This window comes from Melozone crissalis, unplaced genomic scaffold (assembly GCF_028551555.1).
Source record: "Melozone crissalis strain CALT ecotype California unplaced genomic scaffold, PUWL_Pcris_2 ptg000016l_1, whole genome shotgun sequence".
Lineage (NCBI taxonomy): Eukaryota > Metazoa > Chordata > Aves > Passeriformes > Passerellidae > Melozone > Melozone crissalis.
Window position 1 is genome coordinate 13,755,886 of NW_026535794.1, and position 24,097 is coordinate 13,779,982.

General features: G+C 38.2%; 1 long non-coding RNA gene across 3 annotated transcripts; it reads right to left on the bottom strand.

Annotated features, from left to right (window-relative positions):
- Positions 1–9,562: 9,562 nt before the first annotated feature.
- On the bottom strand, positions 9,563–23,532 carry LOC128935696 (uncharacterized). Of its 3 annotated transcripts, none has more exons than XR_008482954.1 (3): positions 23,485–23,532; positions 22,535–22,610; positions 9,563–10,541 (listed from the first exon to the last, which is right to left on the bottom strand). It is a non-coding gene; the product is annotated as an uncharacterized LOC128935696 (long non-coding RNA). The 3 variants fall into 3 exon arrangements; XR_008482955.1 differs by lacking the exon at positions 9,563–10,541 and adding an exon at positions 14,698–14,790; XR_008482956.1 differs by lacking the exon at positions 9,563–10,541 and adding an exon at positions 19,536–19,640.
- Between the last annotated feature and the right edge of the window lie 565 nt (positions 23,533–24,097).

Sequence of the window (24,097 nt, forward strand, 5' to 3'; positions counted from 1 at the left end):
GTTGTATGACTTGGCCAAGTTACTTCATAAGCCCTATGGCTCAACAATGAAGACACTGATGGAAGACTGAATCAGAAAAACTGGAATGCTTTTCTGCCTCTGCTGCTAGCATAAAACTGGTTTTCCTTCAAGCTTTCTATTATTTAATTCATGCAGGGCCACCATCTTGGTCAGTGGGGGTTTTTGAGAGTAGCTAAAGAGAGGCAGAGAGCAGCCAGCACCAAGCACAACACAACAGGGAAAGTGCTGGCTGTGCACTTGGATATGTACAGGGAAGAAAAATAGGATAGAAAATTCACTCTGGATAAAGCAACAAAACAGTGGCATCCTAAAGATCCACCAGACAGAAAGAGGTAACAAGGGTTGAATGGCGCTCCTCTACATCTCATGGAAGCCATATTTTCCAAACAATTCAGAAGTCCTACCCTGATATTGAGTCAGCCCATTCAGAATCCCTCTTCCCCAGTCTGAGCCAGCTTTCATCAACCATTTGTGTCTCCACTTCCACATAAACCACCAATTAATACTAACATTGTTAAAGTCTTCTTTTATGTGGACAATAAAGTCCAAATCTTAGTTCAGGACAGAAATTTCCTGCAAAAAGTAAAAGGCTTGATTGCACAATATCCAAGGCTTACATCCCTCTCCACAGGATCATTTCTAGACAGAAGATACCTTGGCATGACGACCAGTGATGGTCACAAAAGCAAACAGTAGAGGAAGTCCAAATTTTTTTGCAGGATATCCCTGGGAAAATCTGATAGATGCAATTTTTTACGTGTTCTTAGTAAGCATTATTTTCATACTCACAAAGTTTCACTTAGCATAGACAACAACTCAACACCTGACATGATGCCCAACAGAAGTTGTCTGGCTGACATGCAATGCACTGGTGAGAAGGGATTGAAGCCAACCAGCCACATGTTTGGGCAAGTGTTAAATTTCACAATGGTACAGACACTTGCAAAAGCACTGTTTGGCTGTGAGGGTTTTTTTGATGGTGGTTTCCATATTCTTGTACCCATTCTAGTCAACAATGACAAGAACAACGGAATAGCTACAATGAGTAGCATTTCTCCAACAAGGCAGGGAAATGGGAAGTGTCAATCCAATGGTTAAATTTCCACTGATGTATAATGCCAGAAAACACCCGTTTAGGAAATTGAAGATTGTCTCTTTTTTTTTATTTATTTTTAGGAAACCATTGCTATTAAACAACACTTCTCACTGAAAAATGCAGGACTGGTTTCTGCCACAGTTTGATCCATTAATTCCAATAATTGTTGGCATTATGTTTCAGATTTAACTGTACTGCACAGTTCCATGGCTAGAGAAAAGCAAGGGAAAATGAAAATATAAAAATCAAAACACACATCAATATAAATACTCATTTGGCAGTGAAATAATGAATTGTTATTTTGACAAAGCACAGTAACCCTACCCTCAAAGATAAAGGGACACCTATCAGTTATATTCTCACTGTTTCCATTTCAGCAGAAGACTGAAAAATTACTACTCTAGAAAAACATAGAAGCAGCAATACCTCCCCTGAACAAAGTTTGTTATTTTACCCAATCATATATATGCAACACCCCATCTTCAAACAAAATATTCTGTATTTCCTCTTCTATCCCCTCCACAGGCACATGGGAGGGATGAAATATATCTGCAGGCTTCACCATAACCAACAGTTTCCATATTTATGAAGACCCAGAAGCTAATGTAAGCTCATTGCTGAGATGACAGTTGTGCCTAAGCAGAGGAAACACAAAGAGGGAAAAGGAAAGAGAAAGAAAAACGATGAAACAAAACACCTGAAGTAGAAAGCCTAGCTCAATTGTAGCTTTTTAGACCTTCTGAAAAGAGCAAATGAAGACAGTATAGGCAAAGTAAGCCTTGCCTAGACTAAGGTTGCTCAGAGGATGAGTTTTAGCAGACCTGTGACACCTTCACTTTTTACAGCGGTGAGGCAGAGGGTGCACACATCACAGTGTGATTTTGCATTATGAGGAACATCTACCACATAAAACCTGTACTCCTTCATTGTGTGACTTTGTGTGGAATTCTGGGATTTGTTCATCTTCACTGTGAATTTACTGCTGTAGTGTTTTTCAGAGACATTTCTTCTCCTAGATGCTCAGAAAAGCGTTTGATTGATTAGTGTTGGTTTTCTGGTTTACCCACTAAGCTGATTTGAACAATCCATTTGTTAATATAGTGAAAAAAACATTCACGATTATAAATTGTTTAACAAGTCTCAACAAACAAGTCCCTTGGTGGTCCTGAAGTTTCTTAAAAGCAGATGGATGAGGTACAATTTTATAGATTCTCTTTCCTATTTGTGAAAAGCTGCTAAGGTCGGAAATAGGCTTTAGTGCAAACAAGGGGCATTGTCAGACAATAAAGAGACAATTGCCTGTGTTAGCACAACAATTAATTTATTTGCAGAGAACCACTCAGTCTATTTGTTACCAGAAATGTGCTAATTATTCCTGCTAATTACATGCAAAACCTTCATTATCACCTATATGAGGAAGAGGACCCCTCAGGTTTCAGTGACAAATTAATTACTGTGTTTTCCTTCTGAATGTACTTCTTGACAGTCCCTGTTATCTGAAAAATAAATTGGCTAGCAGGAAGCTTGTCTCTCAGAGACATTCTGCAAACTAAAAGCAAACATACAAATATCATATCAAGTCACTACTGCTATTTTTTCAGGCAGGTATATTCTGAAGCTCTCAGAAATTCTATATTAATTTACAACCTCTTAATCCTAATAAAATGTATCATGCACTGCTAAATTCCACCATGTAGCTGCTTTCAGAGCCCTTTACACATCTATAAAACAATGGATAAGATAGCAGGCATTAGGTTTTAAAAATACAATAAATAAACCCAATGGTAAGCTACACGTCAGTAAAACATGGACATAATTTCAGGGAATAATTATTTAAAATTCATAGCTGAATTTTATTCTCTGAATTTCAGGGAATAAATATTATTTAAAATTCATAAGTGAAAAGGACAGCAAAGGGGCTGTATCACTCAATCTTGCATTATCACCATTCTAATTCAACACACAAGACACTTGCCCCTAATTCTTTGGAATGCATGTCCCGGGCAGGGGAAGCCTCATGCAGAAGGGTGAGAAAGAGGATGCAATCGGGATGAAAGTCTTGATTTTAAAGGCAGAAAATGTGGTGAGTAAAAGAGTTGCAGCACGATAAATCTGGGAGAGGAATGGATGGAGAGGCTGCAGTGAATACTCAGCACACAAGGTAAATTGACTATTCAAAAAAAATTATTTAAATCTCTTAAATTTTGTGTAGAACCTGTCAGGTAAGTTTCAGCCATTCCTGTATGACACCTTGCCAACAGCCTGCCTCCACTTTCATTAAAAGCTGCTCTGGTGAGCTGTGCATCCTGCTCATATTTACTCAAAGCCTCCTCAGTTTCTGTGTTTAGTACAGCAGAATATCAACAACTTAACAATTCAGAGTATCAGCAGCATCCATAAAGGGGCACATAAGCATCATCCTACAACTGCAGAATGTGGGTTTGCAACCACAGCTTTAGGAGCAGCTGCAATATGACATTGTACAAAACAACAGCTAATTTGAGGCTGGATACAAACGATGGGGTCTTGGCAATGTGTCAGGGATGAGAGACAGTATCTCAGACAGGGCTACTAAAACCTTAGAAATAGTTTCATAATGAACCAGGTGATGATTAACACACATGCAAAGTCAGATTTCAACAGCCACTCCACCTTACGAAGATAGAGCAGGAGTGGAGGAGTGGATTCAGACTCTTGGTGTCTGTAAGACCCAGCCCCACCTGTCCAGACCATCAGCGCAGACAGGCAGTGCCCGAGAGCTGCCTGGCCTTAGAGACAGAGTTCATCCATGACTCACTGGATCCGTACCCTTCCTTCTCCATAACTAGGGTATAACTTTTCATACAGAATGCTCTTCTGCTTAAAACATAAGATACTTAGTTTTTTACTTCCATATGCAGCCCATTTTTCAGACCCCTGTGTCCTGTGTATCAAGCAGCCCAGATAAGCCCCTAAGTCACCTAAGCAACCTTGTTGGTGCTTTCTGCAGTGCTGTCTCTCTGAAATCCCCAGAAATAACTAGATGGCAACTTCATTATTCTTCAAATCCACTTTGATCCTCTCCTTTCCTTGAAGCCTTCAAAAACCTCAGTAACAATATTGCTGCTAACACACAGCTTCCATAACCTGTGCTACTGAATACAATTTCCATTTGTGCACCTTGGTTTGTCTCCTTGTCAGAAGGAGTTCCCCAAAATGAGAGACAACTCTCTTGTGCATTCTTGTTGTAGTTAGTACAGCTTAAACATTACTCAACTATAATTATTAATAGAAGTAGCAGCAGTAGAGATAGTAGCAGTATGAGGGGGACGCACAGTGCAAGTTTTCCAAATTAGAAATGCAAAAGATTCAACATTTGGAGACCAATGCAACACTTCTTATAATCACAAAAAAAATTTAAAAATTGAAATCTAAAAAATAAAATTAAAAACAAACAAAAAGCCTTTGATGACAAACCAGCAAAGAAAACACACAAACTCATGTAACCATAGCTGTATGTACTTATAATTTTTATTTTCATTTTAGCCTATAATCCTGACTGAGGTTCTGGCATACATGCATTGTCTTTGTGTCCTCCAGCTCATCATCTACGTTCATTCAAATAAATCAAAAAGAAAATAAGTGGATGAAAAGGAGTGCTGTACTCCATCTGAGTGCAGTAAGTTGGGGTTTTTTTTAAGTCAGAGACATTCATGTAAAAAATAGAATGCACATGGTTTTATTTCCCAAAGCTCATTCCCCACCAACAGCATAGAATCTGCTTTGTTGATAGCTATTAATCCAATCCATGAGGATAATAAACAAAACTTTTTACATATACAAAGTTCTAACCGCCAAGTCCCAGTTTATTACCAGGTTTTTTCTTTCAAAGGATGGGAAGGGTTCCTTAGCATAAGGAAAAAATCATATCTTTGAAATTTTAAGCACACTTTTTTAAGCACTATATCACTCTGAGTGACTGAAAACCTCAAAAAAGAAGAGGTTAGCACTGCTACTAGTCCTCCTACAAGTGCCCTCCAATCTCCTGTGCCCAAAAGCAGTACAGATCCTGAAAACATAACATTAACCTACTGTCTATCCATTGAAAACTGACCTCAACAAGCAAGACTTTAGGAACAGAATTCAAAAACAGGACACAACTTACTCATGACAGAAAGTTATTTTTTAGTTTATAGCAGGTCACTCACCAGATTCTTTTATCTGTTTGTCAATAACAAGAACAGCAATATTTGACTGACCCTGAGAGATGAGTGGCAATAGGGATGCCATGTGGCAACAAAGGATTCTAAATCTGAGGGTCAGTTGATGGATGGGGGAGAAAAATCTGAAAAACTGAGGTGCATAAAGAGTTCTGCATCGCATCAAAATTATTGAGAACTGGACATGAAGGAGACAACAATGGAAAAGTAGGTGATTCTAGACTATTTTTGTTGTGACACAGAAGAGGAAAAATACATTGATTTCACAGTGAAACATTTGAGCAATAAAATAATGAGTGTGCCTAGCAGGCAAAGCCTTTCTAATTTGCCTGGCCCAAATTATGAGAACATATTTTTGGCCTGGCCTATACCACAAAATATGAGTAGGATTAAGTGCAGCCAAAGTAGCTGACAAGATGCTGGAGCAGAAGAGAACCTTCCCACAGAGACGAGAAAGTTGGGGTCAGCACTGGATTAGCTGACACACAAACTGCATCTCGTGTTCCAGGGGTTTAATCACTCCACTTAAACCTATCAGCATGCAAAAGTAGCAACAGAAAAAAATGTAAACTCTTTGTCATAGCTGGCTTTGGCAACTAAGTGACAAAGAATGACTCAGTAATATTTCTTATTTCTTTCCCATGTATGAAGCTTTTAGAGAGCACTCCTCCCTTCTTATTCATTTACATCTAGATAAAAATTTGTGTAGTCAGAATTGTTACAGTTCTAACAGTTTGGTGGTAAGATATGTTAAATAAGCTATTTTTTCAATGTAGGAGCCCAGGGACTTATACACCTACAGCCACAAAGGATAGGGATCCACTCCTCCTGAAACCAACACTGGTTTATCAAGTTCTCCAACAGAAGTAGTAAACACTGAAGTGAAAAAGAACTGATCCAACTCAAAATTATAATAGCCATAGAAGATTTTGTTCTTTTTCTTAAAGACCACATGCACTAAAACACCGAGAATTTTTAAATTCCTTTACATCTGATGAGGCGAGGGAAGCAGTTGTTAGGTACAGGATTTTTTTAGATCTACATTTTCCTTCAGGTCCTCACATGCTCTTGCATAAACATTTCCTGGCTCAAGATTGTGTTTGCTCACACCAAAGTTCTTCCACAGACGCTTTTACTTCCTGCTGCAAGGAAGGGGGAGGGAAGGCAGCGTGCAGTGTAGCACCATTTATCCTCTGCAGACAAGGCTTGATTTAGAAAAGGACCAGTCACAACTTGCTGGGAACAAGAAGCCAAATAAATTATTTTACTGTTTGATTATCCACATCATTCAAAACCTGTGTCAGTGGCAATTGGCTTGCTTCCTGTCATGCTGGGACCTGGGTTGCACAACAAGTTTGTCTCGCAGAGAAATGTGAGGTTTCTGGAATTCAAGGCTCCTGGAACTGCTAGTTTTCAAAAATTTTGCCTTGGACGGAGCACCTTAACTCCTCCCTGTTCTCTAGCACAGCAGCTAAAATGGAGCCATCCTGCTGCAGCCTGTACAGCCAGCAGCCTCCCTAGGGATCCCCCACACCCTTCCCCTCACATTAATGAGCAGCTAACTAACAAAGTAAATGGAAATAAATTAGCAACAAACTTATTCTGATAGATGTCAAGGAAGAAAAGAATTCCAAAGAGGAATTTAAACAGGGAAAAAGATATATGAGCTCAGCAGTTCATTGTTAGAAAGAGTGCTTGTGTAAGACACCACATTAAAAAAAATAAAAGTTCTTATACAAAAGGCAAAAGACTTCTTAAAAAAAAAAAAAAAAAAAAGAAAGAAGTCTCTAAGGCTTGCACCACTAATGGAACTGTGAGGAGGGATGAAAAATGTCAGCATTATCTCTGGCTCAGGAAGTCCCAAAACCATGATTGAGTAGAAGGTAGGAGAGTACACCAAGAAGGGATCATTACGTGCTTGACATTTTCTTATACTCTACCCCAGGCTGCTGTCAGAAACAGGATACCCAGCTAGACAGATGTTTAGTCTGATCCTGTATGACTGTTCCTCCTTTGTGATAGTAGTAAGACATAAATGTGGATAGGAAGAAAGTTATGCGCAACTCAGGGATCACATGAAACTTGGAGTTGATGCAAGCACAGCAGCTGACAGCGCAGAGATTCAAACCAAGGCGTGTCGGCTCTGGGCAGATTCTGATCACTATGGCCTTTCCCCCTGGGAGAAGATCATACTGTCCAAAAATCCTCCTCATAGATTTTAGGATTAATCTAAGGGCATCTTTGGAGTCAAACCACTTCCCCTATCCTCCTCTGGTCTTTCAATTACATATTTCATTCTTTAAAAAAAAAAATTGATCTTTCTGTAAATTATTACCTGGCATCATGCTGTTCCAATGTGGACATTTTCTGCATTGCTTTCTTTAGGTCTCTGCAAGAAAACAAGTCTTTCCAATGCCACCAGTCTCTCTGATACACAAGTCAAAACTTATTCTCAAACTACAGCATTCATTATCCTGCCATCAAGTATTTGGGAAATCAAGCAGATATACAGAGAAATTCTGCAACATAGTGACAAAGTCACAATGTCAACCATCATTTCTAAGTTGCACACAGATGGCCCAAATCATCACAGTTCAAATACAGCTGGAACAACTCCTAGTCAGGAAGCGTTTTACTTCCTTCTTTACTATAGACTGGAGTGAAATAAGTAACAACAGTCACAAGAAATTTTCTTTCAGCACAGCCATCAGAAAGACTACCTCTTTTTGCTCCTGGCCATTTAAATTCATGCTCTTTCAGGAAAGTTTGCTAAAGAAACTGTGTCTAGAAAATGTTATACAACAATTGTAGCAAGTAGCCTATAGAGCAGCTTATTTGCTGTGACAAATTGCACAGAGCATGCTGCACACCAATACTCCATATTCTCTTCTGGGTCACTGAATTGATTCTGGTTCAAATCCCTGACAAACCATTTCATCTGTAAAGACATTCAAGGACCAGCACTATTTTCTTTTGCTAGCCCAGCATAGCCTCTACTCCAGGAGCTAGGGTGGCCTGCAAGGCAATACACGGCATGGATACAAGCCCACCCAGACATTTCCTGGGTGAATATCTAGCTACCAAAATTTTTTGTAAAAGGGAGCTGCTCCATTTTTCAGGCAGCAGCAGCAGCTGCTGTCACTGCTTTTCAGGAGGAGATGAAGCTGCTCAAGGATATTGTGTGCTCTGGGAACAGATCAGCTGTCCCAGGCAATTCTGATCCCATAGCATCTGCTTCCTGCATCCCAGTCAAGCTGCCAGAGCAGGGAACAAGCTCTGCCCCACAGAGCTGGTTTGGGCCTTGGCTGCACCCACCATGGAACAGGAAAGCTGCTCATGGCATTTAGGTGTCACCTGGGCTGAACTGCAGTTAAGGAGGCACCCTTAGAGTCACCGTTTTGGACTTAAAGAGCTTATTATTCCAAATCTCAGGTTAAAGAAAGGTATGTTCAGTGGTTTCTCTCAGCAGTATCATACACTCTACAAATTTATTGTTCAGCTGACATAGAAAATTACTTACTGGTTGCGTGCACCATAGCCTGATCCCCAAGATGATTCTTCAGGATAGGTAGACAATATGTGAAATAATTAGAATGGAATGATTTTCACTGTGGAGGCAATCCTCTCATTTCACTTCAGCCATCTTTTAAAACAGCATCTCTTTCATAATGCAGAGGTGATTTGGTGACAGTACCAGCTTAAGCAACAGCTTCAACAAGGTCAGACCCAACACTTAACAAAAATACTCATGAACAAAGTTTAAAACAGGTGGGGCAACTGGCCAGAAAGCAATATTTTATCTCTGTTCTTATAACAGATGAAACATAGACAGGTAGCTTAAATTAGAGAGCAAGATCCATGTGTTTATATTATAATAATCAATGTTGCCTTTCACCAGAAGAAATAATACACATGCAGAAGGATTTCTTTAAAGATAATGCACTTTAATTACATTGGTATACATTTAGTTAACAGCTATAAACTTTTTCTGTTTTGGGACTCTTGCAGACTTGCACAAAAAGCTAGGTACACCAGATTAGATTCACACTATATTAAGAAAAAGAGAAGTTCTCAGAACAGCAATAGAGGTGTTTCATTTACCTTACTCTACACTGTCTATCAAAGTAACACTAGCTCTTATTACTAAGTAAAAAATATATATGTGTCTATTTAAAGGGGAATACAGAGATGAATATTCTGTTATTACAAAAAGGTTAAAGATTTCCATCAATCTTTACATATTAAGGAGTGCTTATAATTTCTATTTTAATGCCCACCCCAGTCATAACTTATAACAAATGGAAAACCACAATTAATCTGCTACCTCTCTAAATAATATTTCAGTGACTTTGGTTTAAGAGCTTTTAGATCAATTGTCCCTCATGATTGAATCTGTGTTTCAACAGGAAAAACTTTACTGGGGTGGGCAGTAAGGAGGTGACTTCCACTAAACCTGTAATCCTTGACAGTGACACTGAGCAACAACATTTCATTGCTCTCCGACACCAGATGAGAAATCACTTTCTAATTAAATGGGAAAGTAGCACATATATGAGGTAACAGCCACCTTCTGAGTGGGGAAGTAATACCATTTTCTCATTTTTCAGGGTAGGTCTGCCCTGCTTTTTTAAAAGAAGACACTTTAAAAAAGATGACCTTGGAAGGATTTGCTATGTATGGCATATAGAAACTGCTATTCCCAAGACTCCACAGCTCCTAAGTGTTTCAAAAAACATACACAGAAGAATGAAAAAAACAGACAGGTGACAACAATGGCATCAGCAAAATACCTTATGCCTCACTCAAGTATTTTGTATTCAAGGCACAAGTTACAACTCATAAATTTCATTAAATCTACCTAATTTATACCAGAATCCATTGCCTCTTTGTATTTCAAGGGAATAGAAATACATGAGAGATTGTGGACAAAAGTGATATTTCTTGTAGGAATAAAATCCAAACAGAAAAAGAGAGAGACTTAGGCTTAATCTTCCTTATTATTTGATAAAAAAGCATTTTCAGAGTAAAGGTACAAGTTATTTATGGTTTTGATCACTCCAGTACACTGTTCCATACCTAAGAGTAGAAAATGTTTCAAATATTTAACAAATCGGGGCTAATTATACAGAATAATTGAATCCTTAATATAAAGCCTGAGAGACTTTATTCTTCTAACATTACTTGCTGCTGATGTGAATACCATGAGAAGAGATAAAACCACAGACCTGTTAATACAAAGAAGACAGTTGAAAATTACTTTCAGTTTTGAGAAAAACACTAGGCTCTGAATATAAGTTTAGTAATTAAAGTTCAATTTTTCCCCCAAAAAAATGTTACTTTAATTACTACTTTTTTATGCCAAGTGTCTGCTTAACTTAGGAGAAGAAATGACTTGTTATTTGAAGCATTGCCTACTAGAAATAAGAGTTACTCAAGGGCAGTGTTTTATTGATAAAGCTTTTTTCTTAATAATCATATGTCATAACATTTCACAGGATTCATGAGGTTCATATTTTTTCAAAGGCAGAAACAACTGGAAGTTCTGATCTGAAGCTAACAAAAAACCCTGAAGCATTGTCAAAAGTTGGAGTCATTTTTGCATTTTAAACCCTAGATATAGTAAAAGTCAGGTCTTCATAAAAGTAGGAGAGGTTATTTGTTACCATAAGAGCCACCATTTTTAAACTGTTATGAGTATTTGCATACATTTACATGCACTGAAAGCACAGCCATTCAGAACAAACAAGGTTCATTATGAAGACAAACATGCTGAGTATGACTGACTGACAATCCACACAATGGCTGATTTAAACTTTACATTCACCAACCATTTTTCTGAGCAGGAGGAGGAACAGCTACGGATGCCTTGCATCCCTTCAGCCGCTTTTTATTTTTGATAAACCCTGGGGCTGCCTCTGTTAAGGTGAGAGAATACACTAAGCCCATTCAGCCTGCTGAAAACCCCTGCTATGGTCTCTGACTTCTAGCAGGCAAGCTTAAATGAATCTCTCTCAAGTAGAGGAATAGGTAGGAAAACTGGTTTATCAAAACACACACACAGTTCCCTTAAACAGTTCAACTTTAAGGCATGTCTGCATGCATTCCTACTGCCTGTGACAATAGTAACACTTCCTTTCAGCCTAATAGGTCCTGAGCCCCATCCTTTGTCTGCTGATTAACTGCTCTATTCATTGACCAGACCACTAATTGCATGCTCCTTATAGTTACCCTACATTACTGTAAGAATTAATGAGACACAATTACAGCTCCCAGAAATCTCAGGCCTAGCCAACTGCAAAGCACTCCAACTGAATAAGAACTCCCCAAGAATAAAGAGAAAAATTCAGCCCATTGTTCACAGGAAGCAGAATGTTTTTTGTTAAAAAATTGTATTTATTTGAAGCTGTTTCATAATTAGGCCCTGGAGAAAAAAAAAAAAAGGAAAAAAAGGGGAGAATAGAGAAAGGACTTGGGAACCAGCATTCAGTGAGAAATCACAGCGGATGCAGAGACGAGCACACAGTTCAGATATGAAGAGAAAAACATATAAGGAAGGAGTGCATAAAAAATTAGTGCTATGCACACTACAATCATCTATAACCAATCAGCTGCTTCAACAGCGCATGTCCCACTGTATGAGAATTACCACTAATGCAGCCTTATATTTGACAGCTTCAATCTTGAAAGATTTAAAATAAGCATATGGGAGCTTCTGCAGTCATGTCTCTGAGACAGAAGAAGAGGAATTTAATTTCCCACTCTCAGAATTTAATATGCAATAGAAGTCAGTGTCATTAGCCATGAAAGTCAAAATGAAGGACAGAAAATGAGTTTTTTGAAAATCACCCATATTGAAAACTGCACTCACATTTAATCTGTGTAATCAACAGCCACAGCTATTCAAAGTCTTAGTGACTACAATCACTACCTATTAGCCTGTAAGTAGTTCAAAAGCTATTATTCTCACTTGAACAATTTCCCAATACACAAGAGACTGCATTAAGTTAATGAAGTTAATATGCAAAGTCAATATTCTTTGTTATGAAGTCATCTTATTCCATTGGTTCCTCTTCAACTTATTTTCACCATATAAATTCGATTTAAATTACATGTATAGCTTGACAAAGCCACTGATCCTTAAAATAGAGCTTGAAATGCAGCACTGTACTTTACAGCCCTAGTAACCATTTTCCAGGGTACAATTTGTAGCAGCCACTGAGACCCCAAACTAAGCATGTCAGACTGCCACTGCTACATTCCAGAATCAACATCTTTGGGCAGAGACAACATTTTTTGTACGTCTCTACAGGGATTCTCAATAATTGCACCTAACTGCAGTAATAGTTTAAATTCATGGGAAATGGATGTTCTTCTGATATTATCACTCACTGATATCACAGCAGAACTCTTTCCTGCATGAAGCAGACAGTTACCACCATGAGGTGCTGAATCTCAAGCAGGAAACAAGGCACAAATATGGATCAGAGACCTTTGTGTTCAGTGTATAATAAGTCCAATATCCCTGTCATAGAACAGCAATCATTAACTCAGGGATCTTTTGTTAAATGGCCCCTGTGGCTGGACTGGTAACAGCAGGGATCGAATGTGCAATCCTCAAGACTGGATTCATCTGTCAGGGAGACTGCAGACCTGCAGATTCATGCATTTCCAAAGTGAGTCTCTAGGACTTGACATGAAAATACCAATTTCAATTAACCTTGGCTGATTAATCAACCTCAGTGCACAGGCACAGAGCTTACATTTGCAGATCTAACCCTGGCAGTATTATTTGAAATGGGCATTCCTCATGTCTTGAAAAAACCTTTGAGGAAAAAAGAAACCTTTGTCTCAAATAAAACATCACCTAGCTTGTTCAAGCTGTTCCTGTTTCAAGCCCCAAAATAGAACAAGTCTGAATTCCTGCAGAGTATAATGTGAAATTATTTCTACTAGTGCAAATAATGTATTCTGGTATCTGGTCCAGCCTTCATTTCAGATGTTATGAAGTAACTTAACCAATACAAAATATCCACACACTGGAGGTTAGCTGCAATTTCTAGTTGAGGTGTCTCTCTCTCTCCATAAAGAAAAAGGAGTCCTTGCTGCAAGAAACATGAGCCCACACTTGAGGGCATCAATTCTAAGGGAGAACTTCTAAATGAAAGATTATTAGAGGCATACGGGAGACATTGTAAGAGAAAAGGGAAGGTTTCAAGTGATAACCTGAGCTCACTCAAACCTACTTCCCTGTTCCACTACCAATTTCTTTAGAGCTACTTGTTACTTAGAGTAGTACATATAGCACCAGCAAAGGACAATCCTGATCCACCAAGTGTTCCCACATGCTTATTTATGCTGGAACTGATTCACCTAAGGAAAATTCCACTTTTGTACTTCCTATCCTTTAGTTTGTATGTTGCACATCATAAGCTTCACTACTAGGGAGCTCCTTTCCCTCCTTTTCATTGTTATATCTTGTTGTCATTATATTGCAAGGGTTCCATATTGCTAGAGTTTCATACCTCCTTGATGTTTCCTGTAGGCAGCTCCTCCTGTAGGCACCCTTCCTTCTTCTCACAGCAGTCAACTGACCCCAGCTCCTCTCAACCAACCAATCCACTCTTTTATATCACTCTTCTTATTGGCTACAGGTGTGGCCTGTTAAAATCAGGCCTGCTCCCAATCTCTAATAATTAACCCAGCTGCAACTCTTCAGATGGTAAGATTACAGTCTATACTACCTTTATTTACTTTTGTTCTATCCCCCTACAATATCTACCTCCTGCCCTCTTTTTCCTGAAAGTAGTTCAGCTAAGCAATGGTTTTGTCTGTACCGTCTCCTAAGTGTGGCCCAAAGGTATCCCCAAGACTAGACCATCAACAGGACAGATGCCAAACATGAACATTCAGGCACTGTCAGGAACTTGCAGCTGTAAGACAAGCCTAAAGGATGAACAGGAGACAGTGACACTGCTCTTAGAGCTGCTCTGGAGGTCATTCTTGGGAGCAAGGTAAGCATAAGCTATGATGTATTATCTCTGTGTGCAGTGATAAACTGGCACAAGAGTCGCTGAAGGATGAGGTTTACAGCTGATTTATACTAGAAAGATTAATATAGAAATTACACCAACAAGACCCTTCTTCTCGAGCAATCCACACCTATCCCTCAAGAGAAGTAAAAAGTACAGGTAAAATAATTCCTTATGCAGCTTCTGCACTGGGTTTTTTGCTGGCATAGCTATGTCAGCAAAAAATTCATATCCCTCCCTGACAGGCCTCCTTGAGAACACTTTCAAGTGCAAACCAGGTGTCAGTATTTCTGTTATGACAGAAAAAGAGTTCTACACTAGTCATGAGCTGAATGACCTTATTTGGCCTTTCATGACCTGGAGAAGTCCTTTCTTCCAAGGAGGTCAAATCCCATGAACATGTTCCACCAGCAGAATCTCTCATGACCACAGTACTGGTATGGTACTGTATTAACACATAGAGAGTAGAAGAAAATATACCAGTAGCCAACCATTTATATTCTGCATTTCTATGTAAAAATTATCTATTTACACTACATTAATGTCACAAAAAAATCCCATGAATAGGAAGCCCCAACAGTTCTATTTTAAAAAATTGCTGTGATTTTTGGATTTAGTCTAAAAATTGTTTGAAAACTACTAATCTCTGGACATTTCATGTGGTTATATTTGCCACTCAGATACGAATGGATAATTCTAAGAAGAGATTCTATAGATTGAATTCCTAGATGCTTCCCAGGTAGGTCATGGAAGAAGCCAACCAAGTACAAACATCTTTCATTTTTATCAGCCTCGTTAGGTAGAAAGTTAACAATATTGGTTTGAAAGCAGCTGGACAGCTTTAAAGAAAAGACAATTAAATGTATAAATCTATCACATGGCAAGGACTCCAGAGCTGAAGAGATGATTGGAAGAAGACATGCTGCCACAGGCAGTGTTGAAGAGGGTCCCTCAAGGATCACCAGCCTGTTCCTAACATAATTTACCATATTCTCTCCATCTCCAATTCAGTCACTCTCTGATCCTATAAGATTGTTTATGGAATATGTTTAGGCTGACAGAGCAACAAAAGGCCCTTTGAAAGCACCCCTCACTGGGTGGGGGGAATGCACAGGCCATGGTCCACCTGGAGTGCTCCTCAGTACAAACTAAGATGCTCTGTGATAAAGTCAGCATGAATAAAACAAAGTGTTTATAACTACTTACACATGCAACACTCACAGCCATCGATTGGCCAAACAGCATGAATCCCTGAGCCACAAGAAACAGTCAATCACATTAATTTGTTTAGTTAATTAATTAATTCATGTTCCTTTATTGGCTAGAAAGAAGGAAAGCATTTCAGAAACAAAAAGCAATCTGCAATAGCTAAGCATAAATCCCTATCCAAACTGCATCCTACTCTGAAAAGTAAGATAAAGCTTAGCATGGGAAGAAAGTTTTATGTTGATTTATGCCCTGGTTTATTATTGCTGGTTTCAGAAGAGCAAACAGCAGAGTAGAGAGCAGTCCCTGTGACAAAAACATTAGGCTAGCACAAGGTTCTGCATCCTTGAACTACCTGTGACACAAACCCCTACCCCACCCCTTTTGTCACTCAAACAAAGTAGAATTTGGCTAACATGCAACTTGAATATTGGTTGGCTGTTATCGTTACATTGCAAGAGTTCTATATTGCAAGAGTTTCATACCTCCTTGATGTTTCTTGTAGGCAGCTCCTCTAGGCACTGACTCTTCCTTGTCCTCACAGCAGCCAACTGACCCCAGCTCCAACCAATCCACTCTTTTATAACACTCTACTTATTGGCTACAGCTGTGGCCTGTTAACATCAGGCCTGCTCCTAATCTTTAATAATTAGCTCAGCTGCAACTCTTTAGGGAGTAAGATTACTTTTTATACTACCTTTATTTACTTATATTCTATCCTCCTACAGTTGGTCAAAAAGTAGATTGGACAAAATCATCAAATCCCTGTCAATTTTGAGCCCTAATGATTCCTTTTATAGCATCTTTACAAGGTGCTCTAAAAATACCAGCAGTCCTATGGTTCATACCTGCCATGGTAAGAGGGAAGCCTGACACTGGAAATTAAGTGTGTTTATTATGTAGAGAAAGTGTAAGAGTGGAAAGAGCTGAAGAGGAAGAGAGATCCCAGAGAAATACAGGATAAGATTAGCAAGAAACAGCTCCCAAAACAGAAGCATAATTAAGCATCCAAACTGCCAAAGAGAGAAAAATGTATGGAAGAATGCAGGGATGTGTGAGGAATTAGGAGGCTATATTACAACTAGGATTTATGGAGAGTTACAAGGTATTTACGTTGCTGAATCCTATTTACGAACATAAAGTCCCACTCACTTCTACAAGAATTAGGCACCTCCACATCTCAGCCAGGTGGGGTTCAGGGACTGTTCCCACGGGGTCTGTGTCTCTCATGGGCCAGCCTCACTGGTCAGGCAGCCACAAGAACATTGTGAAGAAACTCTTGATGCACCAGTGACTCAGAACAAAATTCTCACTCTACCATAAATACATTTCATGTCCCACACGTAGGACCATTTAATGAGACTCAGTAAAAAGATTCAGTTGTTTGGGGGAAGGGAAGCTACAGGCAGTTGCTTATTCTGAACTTATGCACAGGCCCAGAAATTTCCTCTGTAAAGCTGCCAGCCTTTCTTCACACACAATTATCATGTGCCATTTGTGTCACTGTAGAAACTGTAAGCCAAGCCCAGGCTATGTATCTGTCCTACACAGATGAAAAGCAAAAAAGGACATGCTTACACACCTGATGCAAGTCATACAACCCAAATAGTATCCATAACATAATTGTGAAAAAATTTATACCCTTAAAGCTAATTAATACATCCACAGTAGAATTATCATAAAAACATTCTTCATATTACATTTGAACAGGTTCAGAAAGGAAAAATATGCATTGAACCACAAGGAGAAATACAGATTTTTACATAAACTCTGCGTAGACAGGAGAAACGCCTTCTTTGAAAGCAATGGAGTTTTTTACACAGCTAGATAAAATGTATTCCATGAAAATGACTTACAAAAACTGAACACATGGGAACCACTCCAGTAACTACAGTCTTGGAGGGCTTTCTGTTACAAACACAAGAATATATTTGGATATCATTTATAACACATACTCCCTGGCAATAAATTACCCTTCCACTCAAATACCTTGTATAAAGGTACTTCACTGCTACCACACAAAAAATCAGAAAAACTTCAGAGAGAGCAACAAAGGAAATTTGCATCTGACACTAATATCTTTGTAGGATAAAGTGTATTTTAATGAAGATATTGTCAGCAATACATGTGTTTATGCTTCTTTTTTCCCTTCACACTTGGATTTTATTTCATTTATGTCATGATCTACCTTGCAAGTTTAAGAAATGCATCATTTATTCATGACCCTCTACTTTTTCAGAGCCTCTCAGTTACACAGAAGACCAGGCTAAAGAAAAATCAAGTGGTTTGTCTGATAACAGTTAGTGTCAAAACAAACTGTGTGTGTTGAATTTCTGTTAGCTGAAGTCATAATTAAAAAAACCCAACGCAAAAACCAGTGCTTGCTTTACCTTTTTCCAGAATAAACTCTCATAATTAAACTTTCTACTTTTCCAAGTAGCTGACTATGTATTCCTGCACAGCAGGAGGTTTTCTCCACAGACATATTGACTTGGACAATAAACAAAGCAAAAATCCCTGACTGGAATTTACACCTAAATTTAACTATGCATATTGTTAATAAAATTTGCATATATGTCTTTCAACATTAAGAGAAAATAAAAGTGGAATTCAATGAATTTGGGCACTGCACTTCTTTGCAAGAAAAAAAATGAGATTTAAGTTGTAATTTCCATATTTATTGAGGCTGTACGTCAAAAGAAATCTGTGCAAAAAAATCCTGGTGCTGCCTTGATGAGATTTGAAAGATGACAGCATATTAATAGCAAAGGAGCTTCTCCTTAGCAAAGATGGCTTAAATAATACCTATAAAACACTGATGGAGGGCCACATAATTTTAGAAAACATTTTCAGCATCTCTTATTTCTCTGTCCTTCAACCACAAAATAAGTAAATGCAGTTACCACGTTTTGAAGAAATGTCACCCATCCCTTCCCCTCAGTGTCAACTTTCCCCATGAAACATTAACAGATCAGTCAGCACTGACTTCTTACAATTAAAGCTGTGAAAGGAAACTTTAACTGATACTTTTTATTGATTTTTTATCACAACACTGCATCACCACTAGCCCTCCAAAGCCATGAACTATCAGTAGCAAATATCCAGCTTCTATTTTTAATTATTTTGTATTTTTTCACAGCATCCTGGACATGTGGATGTGTTAGGAATTTAATTTGATTTAAAGGAATTAAGGTTTGTAGTTCCTTTAAAACTAAGTTACTTTACCTGGATCTGTCTAGCCACAAAAAGTAGACAATGAAATGCAGTTCTGCCAGCATAAAACCTTTTAGATAAGCAAAAAAACTTTCCCACTAAAGAGAGAAGATCATACTCCTTTGAGGTACTTTTCCAGTACAAAAGCTGGATGTATTCCAGGGATTATGCTGTTGGTTGGATGGTTTGGGTTTGTTTTGTTGGGTTTTTTTTCTTTTCTTTTTTTTTTATAACGGAAACTGTGAATTTTTATCAGTATAGCTCTCATTAAATTATGAAAAAATGTTCACATTGCCACAGCATGTACTTTATGGCTTTTAATACTTGCCCTTGCACTGGGCAGGATTTCAAGGACACCTTTAACCTTTGCTTAAGCCTTCAGAGCTTGGCTGCTCCTCAGCTGGAGGAGCGAGAGGGCAAAAGTGAGGAACTCGGCCATCACTGAAGGCATTGCCCGCAGATGACTGTGCAAATGAGTGGCCCAGTCACTCCTTTCTCAGGTTCCAGGTGAAACAAACAACCATTAACACCCCGGAGAGATGCGCACATCAGCCCTCACCTCTCAAAGCGCTTCCAGCACACACTGCAGGCCTGGCAGGAGATCCCTGTATCCTCTCCTGAGTTCTTCCTTCAAGTACAGCCATAACGTGTTCTTTTCTAACCAGCAAGCCGCGCTGGGGGAGAAGTGCACCCCAAGAAGCACCTCTAGCACCCAGCCCGTGGCTATAAACAGCTTCACATCATCACAAGGCTCTGTAAAAGTGTGGCAATCTCCAGAGCATCCTCTTGTGAGATCCACGTGTTGCAACATCACTTGGGATTTTTTTTTGCAAAATGCTGCATTCGGATATGAGGAAGTGCAGGAGTAATTTTATTCTGCTAATATGCAATAAAAACTAGGCCAATAACCTCAGTGACACATAGGAAGTCTGTGCATTCTGCATTCCCAACCACAGGAAACCAAAAACCTACAGGAAGATATGACTTTCAGTGAGGTCACCCACGAGAAGCTGAGAGCTCATGGGATGTGTTCATGACATTGAGGTTGGCAGAAGTCAAGGATCACAATTCCCCAAATACAAATTGCTGAGCAGGAACCCAAGCCAGCAGTTAAACACTGCAGAATCAGGCACTGAAATTAAGGAGTTAAAGATTAATTCACTCCCAGACTGTGTGTACATGGTCACCTCATGGGGCCATCACCAGGAAGACAAGAGATCTTCTTAGAAGAACTGGCTCTACCAGAGGCTAATTAACAGATATGCTGACTGTAAATAAAAGCAGGAGGTGGTAAACAGAAAAGAATAGAAAGTTTGATGGGGCTCCTAACAGATGCTGTGTGTCAATAAACGTCAGCTGAAACTTAGATGCTGCTTTGTGCTCTCTTAAGGAAATCATTATAATCACATTATTCTGTAACACAGTCTAGACTAAGCTCCATGCCTCATCCTAGAGAGGATATTTTTGATCAACTAGACATTTGCTAATTACAAAACCAAGCACCTTGAAGCTATTTCGTTTTATATACAGAATGAAGCAGCTTATTCAAAATTGAAAATTATTACATTCACATTTACTACCCATAAAGTTAACAACACCCATAAAACTAACAACTATTTCTTATATCCCAAACTAAATTAGTGGCTCTTGTAAAAATATTATTTGCTTTAAAAATGCTAGTTAGATAGCACAAACATGTCTACAAAACAGACAAGAGATTGATATATACAATGACAATTGGGCTTTCTAAGCATAGAAACACTTTTTCAGTTTATCCTCATAATTTCCTAAGTCTGTAGAAGATGTATGCCTTAACTCTGGGGTCTGACATTAGATTCTTTATATATGTTTTACCACAGCATTTGCCTTCACAGCTTATTTCACAAATTTTCTGCCAATGAAGGACTCTCAATAAGGAAAACAGTTTTAATAATACTGAACACTTAAAAGATGGTGATATTCATTGTCCATTCTCTGCCCCACACTCCAAAAGTTAACTCCCACTAAAAAACAGTTTTGTTTTCCTGCCTCCCATTTAACCACCTGATTTGACAAACCTTTTCTCAAGCAAACAGACATTTTCAAGTAACCAGCATCACAAGAGGACAGATTATTATGTATGAGAAAGTTTATAGGATGTAATCTTCTCTTTTCCTTGAAGTTAAAGTAATTAGTACCTAGTACTGAAATGAAAGAAATCTAATAGTGTCGGTCCAATTACCTGTGAACACATGTTTATTTTGCACCCAATTACTCCCCTCAAGTCTTCAATTTCAAGAGTGGACAGATTTTGCAACTGTATTTGCTTCTCAGTTCTTGACATTATCATAAAAATTCTGATTAAACCATACAAATTATGTGAGAGAAGTTGCACTATTCTGCCATTCTTGACACACTATAGACAGGATTACAATATCTTCTTTCACTTCACAGAATTTCTAAATGAATTTTAATAGCACTTACATATTTTTTACTGGGTTTTTTTGGGAAAGCATGAATATATTTTTTCAACTTTTTCCAACTCATGAATTCTAATGCACTAAAATTTCTTCCCTGTACAATGATTATTTGGATTAATGCTAATTGACTGTGGAGCACTATGCTTCAGAAAGTGTTTAGATTCCACACATGAGCAGCTGGCACCATATGAGCTCACTCTTATGCTTCAATATTGTGCTTTCCTTTCTCTGTTGTCCTTCCTGCCACACTTTGGGTTGATGAATCTATTTCTCAACAATACTCAAACTCTTTCTTTTTTTTAAATGTTGTCTGGCTATTATATTTTCTTACAAATATTTATTCTAAATAGTTCTAAAATAATAAAAGGGAACTTCGAGGACTGACAATGTACTATAATAAATCTGTGCTGGCAGAAATCTGAATAAAAAGTGTCTGCCATGTCAGGAAAAGAAATAAAAGAGGTCCCACCTATTTTGGCCAATATAACACCCAGGTAAATTTAAGCACACAGGAGTAAAACTAAATATATCTATTTTCAGGAAATCATAAAAATTCTGAAGAAGTAAATTAAAAGAATTATTAAAAATATAGAAAAAAAGTCTGCTGTTTTACCAAGAGTATTCTCCTTTACAGATTTTACCATTAATACCTGAGAAGACTTTAACAGCAAAGTATTACTTAGCAGTCATGAACTAAGTTAAACTACCATGGAAACAAAGTTAAGAATATCTGGAAAGATATTTCTGTGAAGCTGTTAGAATAGAAAACAAGCAATAAAGAATAAAAATAAGAGAAAAAATAAGAAAAAAACTTTTGCTTAGGAAATGCCTCATGTTGCCAGTTGGTGGTAGCTTCTGGCTACAAACTGCATTCTGACACTGAGCTAATGACAGAATATAACTCATGCTGAAACTAATGCAGATCATACTAACAATGTTCCTCCCTGATTTTTAATATCTGCTTTGTTTTTTCTTCTTGTCATAATACAATGTCCAATGGATTTTGCAGGATTCTCACACTAATGTTCCACCCACCAACTTTGGAAGAACACAAAAAAGGTTCACAGTTGTATTTGAGACATAGTTGTTGCATATTTTTACCTCTACAAAAAGCAACAAAGGAGAAATGAAGCTGCAAAACCTACTTAAAAAAATAAATCAACAGAGTGCTTGACTCCAGAATCACAATCTATTCAGACAAAATTCTTTATTCCTATATATTTAGTGATTTGCTTGTACTTTTCTTGGTGAAAAATAAAATAATTTTTGATAAATTTTGCTGAATTCCAGATGGCCAAAGCCCACACTTACGCATTTGTCAGTGTACTTCTCCTCATCCAAGGATAGCTATGACAATTCAGATCAAAGGTTCATTTAGGTCAATAACCTGCTTCCAAAAGCAGGCATAAGTCAGAGTGAAGAGAAGAGAGCAGGAGCAAAGAAAACAAATTTTTTTTTTCCCAGAATAACTCTCCAGCATATCAACCATATTCCACTCAAGAATTCCTGAGACTGATGTGATTTATCTATTTATTTTGCCCAATGGATCTTCTCTTTCACTTATCCAATTATCCCTTAAAATTATATAAACTTTTGTATCCACAACATGCCAAAGCAAGGCTACCTTGGGCAAAGAACTAGGAGCTGCATTGTAGTGATAACTGTTTTGTGCACAGTCAGTACACAGCACTCATATTTTCTCAGTAAACTTCAAAATTTAAAAAATAAATAAATAAAAAAAGGAGCAAGATTGATGCATCCCTTGAAGGAAACTGAGTTTGCACATACTCAAGTGAGGGGAGTCCAGTGGGAATTAGCATTCTGAACACAGTAAAATGCTGCAATAGCAAGAGTTATAACAAGGTTGAATACAGCTTGAAAAGCAGGCAGATGTCATGAGTGAAAAAACAGACACCCTAACAAAAGCAGCCAAAAACCTCTGTAAGCCTCCCTCAGTCCAACAACCAAATTCTGATCCAAGGAGGTTAAATATAGGGCTGCTGGAAAATTTTCCACTGCATCTATTTTTGATGGGAAATGAGGCTTTCAGCTAAACACTTTCTGGTTGGATTGTTTGGGGGTTTTTGGCATGTCTAAATATGTGCTTCTGCAAGTATACTTTCCTTACCAAAAAGCCAAACTTATCAACAAAAATATTTTGATTGAAAACACAGTATGTTAGCAAGAAATGCTAGTGTAGCATTTCGTTGTATCTCCAGCTTATCTGCTTTATGTGGCAGATCTCTATCAACCAGACTTACCATTTAAATGAGAATTCTGAGGACAGATCATTTTGAGGGATTCCCCATTTACAGCACTCCCTTCAAGGAGGAAAGATCATGGCAAAATGTCAAAGGTGGGAGGCAGCCTCAGCCTTGCAGAGCAGGGCCAGCAGGCATCCAGGCTGTAATGTCAGAGGAGAACTACAGTAACATATTTCAAATCCACAAGTTTTTGTTTCCAGACAAAGTCTTCCAAAGTCCTCTGAATTCTGTCAAAGCATGTTGTGTTTCCTGGAAAATTAAGACAAAAAAGAAACAGAATAAGATTTTTATTTTTTTATCAAAAATTCATGCAGGAAATTTCATGGGTCAAGAAAGGTCTTTCTTTCTCACTAACCTGCAGATTCAAAGATATCACCTGGACCCACCCACCCACAAATCAGAAAAAAATTAAAATGGTTCAAGTTTTCCATCACAGTTCTGTGAGCAGGACTGTTCAAAAGCCAAGGAGCTAAACCCAAACAAAAACAGAGTTGAATGGATGTGATAACTTCATGTTTGAGCCCTAACTTATAAAAGACCAACCAGCCTACCTTACAAAAGCAAAGGATGAAGATAAGATTCATACAATGGTTTCACTTACTGAGTAAGA